The sequence below is a fragment of the Orycteropus afer genome, unplaced genomic scaffold (genome assembly GCF_000298275.1).
Source record: "Orycteropus afer afer isolate SDZICR_OR568_19922 unplaced genomic scaffold, OryAfe1.0 scaffold00109, whole genome shotgun sequence".
NCBI classification, from domain to species: Eukaryota; Metazoa; Chordata; class Mammalia; order Tubulidentata; family Orycteropodidae; genus Orycteropus; species Orycteropus afer.
In genome coordinates, this window is record NW_006921696.1 from 8,550,694 (window position 1) to 8,558,939 (window position 8,246).

The following is an 8,246-nucleotide window of genomic DNA, read 5'->3' on the forward strand; positions in this document are numbered from 1 at the left end:
ATCTGTTATTTGGCTACATGTGACCTCGAAGAGTGGCTGCAGTTCTAGGTTAAAAGGGTGTCTTAGGATGACAGTCTTAGGGTTCTCCAATATCTATCATTCCACTAAGTCTGATCATTTGTATGAATTTGAGTCGTATTCTACATTTCTCTCTCACTCTGTCTGGGAACTTCTATTATATGCCTGATCAGAGTGATTGGTGGTGGTATCATCTAGTTCTTCTGGTCTCAGGCTAGAGCAGGCTGTGGTTCATGTGAATCATTAGTCCTGTGGACTAATAGCTTCCTTGAGTCTTTGGTTTTCCTCACTCTCCTTTGCTCCAGACAGGAAAAGACCAATAATTTTACGTTTGATGGCCATTTGTAAGCTTTTCATACCCTAGATGCTACTCACCAAACATGGATGTGAAACTTTATCTTTATGAACTATCTATGCCAACTGACTTAGATCCTCGAGCCTATAGTCCTTAGCTGTCAAGCTCAGAACTCAGTCTCACAAGGTCTTTGGATGTATCTAAGAAGTTTCCATAACTATGCCCTTAATGCACTCTATTATATATGTGCAGCAGATATATAGGGAGCTCTTGTAGAGTAGTGCCTAAGACATTTGACTGCTAACCAGAAGGCTAGAGGTTCAATCCCACCAGCCACTCCATGGGAGGAAGATTGAGAGACCTCCTTCTGTAGTGATACTGCCTTGGAAATCCAAAGAGGGTCGCTATGAGTTGAAATCAACTCAACAGCAGTGAGTTTGGTTTTGTTTCTTTACAGATATGTATGTACAAATGCTGACAATTATACGTACATATAAACACACATGTACTCCCATAAGTCCTCTCACGTATATATAGCATACATATCTACATATGTAACCAATTACAAATTTTGTGTTGTTATTATTATTGCTGCAGAATTGTATATGTTGTTGTTCATTTTTGAATATCTCTCAGTATCTTCATACCTTGATCACATTGTGCTTACTTCCTTCATATTATGCTTTACCTTTCTGTTCACCAGAATGAACACATGTCTACTCAGTGCCTAAGACATTTGACTGTTAACCAGAAGGTTGATGGTTCAAACCCACCAGCCACTCTGCTTAGGGAAGATGGGACAATCTACTTCCGTAAAGATTTACCATCTTGGATATACAATGGAAATCACTATGAGTAGAATCCACTTGATGGCAATGGGTTTGCTGTTTTGTTTTTTCACTATCTAGTAAAAAATTTAAGGCTTGAGTTGCAATATTGAAAGATTCTATGGGCAAAATATTGAATGATGCAGGAAACATCAGAAGAAGATGGAAGGAATACCCAGAGTCACTGTACCAAAAATACCTGGTCAATTTTCATCCATTTCAGGAGGTGGCATATGATCTAGGACCAATGGTATCGAAGGAGGAAGTTGAAGTTGCAATGAAGGAATTGGTGAAGAACAAGGCTCTGGGAATTGACAGAATACCCATTGAGATATTTCAACAAATGGATGCCCCACTGGAGGCACTCACTCTGTTATGCCAAGAGACTGGAAGAGATCCCTATTTGTACCAATTCCAAAGAAAGGTGATCCCACAAAATGTGAAAATTATCGAACAATATCATTAATATCTCATGCAAGTAAGATCTTACTGAAGATAATTCAAAAATGCTTGCAGTAGTACATTTACAGAGAACTTCCAGAGGTGCAAGCTAAATTCAGAAGAGGACGTGAAACAAGGGATATCAAAGCTGCTATCAAATGGATCTTGGCTCGAGGCAAAAAATACCAGAAAGATGTTTACTTGTGTTTTACTGACTTTGCAAAGGCATTTGATTATGTGGATCATGACAAATTATGGGTAACATTGGTAAGAATGGGAATTCCCAAACAGTTGATTGTATTCATGAAGAACCTGTATATTGATGAGGAGGCTGTCGTTCAAATGGAACAAGGGGACATTACATGGTTTAAAATCAAGAAGGGAGTGCATCAGGGTTATATCCTTTCCCCATACTTATTCAATCAATATGCTGAGGAAATAATCCAAGAAGCTGGATTGTATGAAGAAAAACGTGGCATCAGGATTAGAGGAAGAATCATTAACAATCTGAGATATGCTGATGATTTAACTTTGCTTGCTGAAAGTGAGGATGACTTGAGGCACTTACTGATGAAGATTGAGCAACACAGTCTGCAGTATGGATTACATCTCAATATAAAGAAGACAAAAATCCTCACAACTGAACCAATAAGCAGCATCATGATAAATGGAGAAAAGTTTGAGGTTGTCAAAGAATTCACACTGCTTGGAACTACAATTGAGGCCAATAGAAGCAGTAGTCAGGACATTGGACGACATGTAGCACTGGGCAGGTTGGCTGCAAAGGAACTGTTTCAAGTGCTGAGGAGCAAGGATGTCTCCTTGAGGACTAAGGTGCGCCTGACACAAGCCATGATATTTTCAATCGCCTCATATGCATGTGAGAGCTGGACAATGAATAAGGAAAACCAAAGAAAAGTTGATGCTTTTGAGTTGTGGCGCTGGCGGAGAATGATGAAAGTAACATGGACTGCTAAAAGAGCTAACAGATGTGCCTTGGAGGAAGTGCAGCTGAAATGCTCCTTGGAAGCAAGATTGGCCAGACTTTGTCTCACCTATTTTGGTCATGTTGTCAGAAGGGACCATTCCCTGGAGAAGGATGTCATGCTTGGTAAGGTGGAAGGTCAATGAAGGAGGCGAAGGCCTCCAACGAGATGGACTGACATGGTGGCTGCGACAATGGACTCAAGTATAGCAAGGAACATAGAGCTGGTGTGAGATTGGGCAGTGTTTCGTTCTGCTGTGCATGGGGTCGCTATGAGTCGGAAATGACTAGACGGCACCTAACAACAACAACAACAACAGTAAATTATTCTTCCCCCTCCATCCCTTGTAACCTTCAAGGAATATTGCTTTCTGTGTGAAAACTTTCTTGACTTTTTATAAAAATGGTATCATACAGCATTGACTTATTTCATTCAACATAACTTTCTTCAGATTCATTCATTTTATGTTTTACACACTCATAATTACACTTAATCATTGTATATTATTCCATTGTATAGTATATATGTGCTATAATTTATTTATCCATTCATCTGTTGATGGACATTTAGGTTGTTTCCATCTTTTTAATACTGTGAATAATGCTATCATGGACATGGGTATGCACATGTCTATTCATGTCACTGCTCTTATTCTTTAGGATATATTTGAGGAGTGGGCTTGCTGGTTAATGTGTTATTTATATTTCTAGATTAATATGGAAACACCATATGGTTTTCCATAGTAGTTTAACCATTTTACAGTTCTGCGAACAGTAGGATCTCCCCAGCATTTGTCATTTTCTGTTTTATTAATCAGTGCCATTTTCACAGGGGTGAGATGTTATCTCATTGCATTCTTTTTGCTTTATTTATGTGGTGAATTACATTTGTGGATTTCTGTTGTTGAACCACCTTGTATCTCTGTTATAAATCCCGCCTGATTGTGATATATTACTATTTTATATTTTATGTACCTATACACTTGAATTCCATTGGCTAGAATTTTACTGAGAATTTTTGCATCTGTACATGAGGGATATTGGTCTGCCACTCTCTGTCTCTTGACTGGTATGTTTAAACCATTTACATTCAGTGTGATTTTCACTAGGTATTAATTTACAGCTGCCATTTTGTTTTGTTTGTTTGTGTGTGTGTGTGTGTGTGTTAATAGTTCTTTATTCTGCTTACTTTTCTGTGCTGAGTTCTTTTTCATTTATGGATATTCTTTTTGTGTCCTTCATTGATGTTGATTTGTGTTTACTGAGTTTTTAAATTTCTTCTTTATTTTAGTGAGTAGATTTAAGTTTCTTTGTGGTTACTTTGAAATTTACCTTTATCTTGATAAGCTTAAAATAGTCTAATATCTTGATATCATCTTTAATTCCTCTCTATATAGAAGTTCTATAAGTACATCATTTATTCTCCCTTTTTGTTTGGAAGTTGTGGTTGTTTAAAGATTGAAATATCTGGTTCCTTGTTTTCAGTATTGCAGCTTTATTTTACTTTTGAGAATTCTTTATCTGGGTTGTTATCTGGGTAATGTTTTCATGTATCTTAACCTCAGGTTTTGTATGTCATCCCACTCTCTTCTTATCTGCATGGTTTCTGCCAGCAAATCAGTATTTAGTCTTATTGATGCTTCTTTGTAGGTGGCATAGTGCCTAAGGCATTTGACTGCTAACCGAAGACTGGTGGTTCAAATCCACCAGCCAATCCTTGGAAGAAAGATTGGGCAATCTATGTCCATAGTGAGACTACCTCAGAAACCCAAGGAGGAGTCACCATGAGTTGGATTTGACTCAACAGCAGTGAGTTTGGTTTTTGGTTTTGTTTTGTAGGTGATATTTTATTTTTCATGAACTGCTTTCAGAATTCTTTTTCTTTTATTTTGGAAAGTTTGATTATATGTCTTGATAACTCTTTTGGAGTCTATCCTGTATGGTGTTCAGTGAGCTTGTTGAGTGGAAACTTTCTCACCTTTCATGATATTAGAGAAGTTTTCTGTCAATTAATTCAGTTTGAGCCTTTTTTTTTTTTTTCCTCTTCTGGAATTGCAAATACATGTGAATTCTTTCTCTTGGCAGTGCCCCACATAACTATTCAGCTTTCTTCATTCTTTTTTCTGATTGTTCCTCAAACAGATTGCTATCAAGGGATTTGTCCTATATTTCAGATTCTCCCATTGATTCAATTCTATTTCTACATCCTTCCTTTACCTTTCTGACATTTTATTGTCAATTTTCTGAATTGTAATTGCTGTTTTTTATATGGATTCTAATTGTCTATTTATTTTTGTAATTATAGTCTTGCATTATTTCCTTGAAGTTTTCTAGGATTTTGTTTATGCTTTCGTATTTGAGGATGTAAGTCTTCTAAATTCTTTATTAGGCAGTTCTATTAACATTTCTTCTTCAGGAAGGTTTCCTGTCCCTTTGTTTTCCTCACTTATTTGAGCCATCTTATCTTATTTCTTCATATAATTTGTTATTGTCTGCAGTCTCCAAGGCATGAAGACATTATTTATTTATTTTTATATTTCTTTATTGGCCATATGGATGTTAGTTTTGTACTGATTTTGGATTCAGTTTTGATGTATCCAGAGTTTGTTTCTTCCTTTCTTCCTTAGGATGTCTTTCTTCCTATAGATTATTTTAATTATTAGTGTTTTATGGTTCTGGTCTATGTGTGACTTTGGTGATATTGTTTGGCTAGGCAAGATTTTCTCCATTAGCACGTACGGTGGGTTACACTTACATGCGAGTCCTCTGTAGTTAGGCTCATATGTCTTCCCTAACTAGATTGAAAATGGATGAGGTAGGCCTGCTGTGCTTGCTTCTCAGAAGGTAGTGTAGTACCAAGGAATTTTCAATGCAAGTGCTGAAGGCCTTCAGGAATTTTTTTGGGGTGGTGGTGGTGGTGTGGGATGTATGATATTATAGGGTGAATGTTGGATGAAGTCACTAAGATCTCCCTCTTGTTATTTGCCAGAGGTGCAGATGGCACCTGTCAGGATATGATTGACTTTTTGCTGGTGAGGTAAGGTGTCCGTCCAGCTGGCCACCTGGACATTGTGCAAGGAATATTCTTGCTGATCACTGTGTGTGCACTACTAGTTGCTGGGTGGTCAGGGCCTCCATCTCAGGCAAGGGGTGGTGGGTGTAGCCAAACCTGTACAGGTAAGTGTGAGTTGCCTGTGCTTCTGGGAGGGGATGGTTGATGGGGCTGAGTTTGGGTGCGCACAAGCCACGTATACCTCAAGGAAGGGATTGTGGGTGTGACTAGGCTTGCATGTGGCAGTATGGGCATCCTATACCTCAGGGAGGGGGTGATGGGCATGGCCAAGCTTTTGAGCACAAGTGAGAGTAATCTTTGTCTTTAGGGAGGTAGAGGGTAGAGGGAGAGAGAACAGGTTTATGTGCTTTGGCTTTGCCCATATGTGCCTCAGGACATGCACTGATGCAGATGGCTGGCAGGGTCACTGCTTCACAGGACTGTTCTGGGTGGGGGCTTAAATTGTTACTCTCTGGATTGACTTTCCACTGGGTAACTTCCTCATAAATGACCAGATGCCTCCACTGACAAGCAGCCCCTGCACTAATACCTAGCTCCTTCTGTTCTTGCACTCACCAGAGTAGCTGGAGCCCTCAACTGTCCTTCTGCTCCTGCCTTTACTCCCCTGCAAGTATGCACTCCCAGCCTACACTTACCTCTAAAGCTCAGATGACTCAGTCTGTTTCATTTGCTGTAGAGTCACTTATCATAGTTCCCTGGTTTCAAAACTATACCACAGCCACACATCCCTCTCCATGGCTGGCCAACCCTTGGCCACACCCTGTCCATCTTGTTTCTTTCCAGGATTGTTTGCATAGAATCTCTGCCACCAGCTGTGCTCTCTGCAGTTGCTTTCCTGAGTTCCTACTCCAGGTTGTTTGATGCTGTCCGAGAATGATCATGCTGCTCTGCTGTGCACCCTGTGGACAGGGTGCAGAATCTGTGTTTTCCTACTGACCTCATTATGCCTCTGCATCCATTCAGTGTTCAGTCTGTTTCTTCAACTTTCCTTCTGATTCTCTGGGATCTGAGGCCATTTTTTTTTTGTGTGTCCGTTTTGCTTAGTCTCTTGAATCTTTGTTGTCAGGAGGTCTTTATGGTGTGTGTATCTAAGACACCATGTTGACCAGAAATCTCAGAGTACTGAATAGTAAGGAAACTTCTGTTCTACTTGTTGGACCAAACAAAGGCCATTCCATAATCCTTTTATCATTTTTCTTTTGCTCAATGTTACCAAAGCATTTGGTGCATACAGGAAGTAAATTTACCCTGCAGTGTAAAAATGTTTCCAAATAATAACTCTTATCACTGGATCTGAAAATCTGTTGTGTTAGATACAGGTTAATTAAAAAAGTAAAACTAAAAGAAGAGATAAAAAAGAAAACCAAAATCAAGTGTACAGACAAAGTACATTAGTAGTAGTTCTACTTTCTTGAAATAGAATACTCCTGATACTCCTGACACTGTAGTTAGCAGTAATTAATAGGTGGTAAACAAAACAATTAAATGTCAGTCTGTAACTAACCTTGCCAGAGACTCCTGATGTTGCTCTGACCACCACCAATCAGTCAAGCTGTGTAGGAGGTTCAGATAACCATTCATATCTTAATACCTGCTAGACAAGTGGCACTTTATGAATACTGTAGAGTTATCGAGGTTGTGCTGAGGTGTGAATATCTGGAGGGCAGAAACCAACAGGAAATGAGAATACCCTTCTCTGATTGTTTCTTCACAGGCTCCTATTTGCACCTCTTTCAAATAATGTGCTTTTCAGATTTCATCATATTAGCAGCTCAAGGAAAACATTGTATATAAATATTACAGATGTGTATTTTAAACTGGAAGAACATGTTAAATGTTCAGTCTCTTTCTGCTTTAATGAATATTCATTTAGGTAGCTTATTATTATAAACAATACCAGCATCCATTTTACCTTTATTGACTCTCATTTTAACAGTGAAGAATGTTTATGAGTTTACTTGACTTTTTGCCTCATGTACCTTATTAACAACGAGAAATGATATACTCATTCTGCCCAATATAATGTGTGTGATCAACAGTTAATAATTAGAAAATAGAGTTTTCCAGTGCTTGTTTGAGACATTTTTGAGCTATTGTCTTGGAAAAAATCATTTCCATTTTGAATGTTGCAAATTTACATTGAGGATATTCCATGTGTTTTTGGCATCAGCTCCGAACTTTGAACTTTTGCAGTAAATATGGATGAGGTGTGGATTAAGAGAACTGCCAAGCCCAATGAATAACAGAGTGACAGAAATAACATAGCAAGGGCTTGACCTTTTGCATCAAAAAGTGCTCCAATGCTGGGGTCTCGATTCAGGTACTATGACTACAGGATAATGAGAATTATGGGAGGAGGGAAAAAGAATAGTGGAATCTCAATCAGCTCATTCAGCTACTCCCTAATTAGTTTTTAAATATTGTCAGGCGGAGTCTAGTGAAAGGCTTTTCAGGAATATGAAAAGAATAAAGATTACAGTACATAGTATTTATTTAACACAAAGTATACTAACTATATATTAAGCAAGAATAGATACTTCATAAGGTCCCATCCTAAATGATCTGCATTATGCAGCAGAAGCACAAAGCACCCTTCCTTTATATATA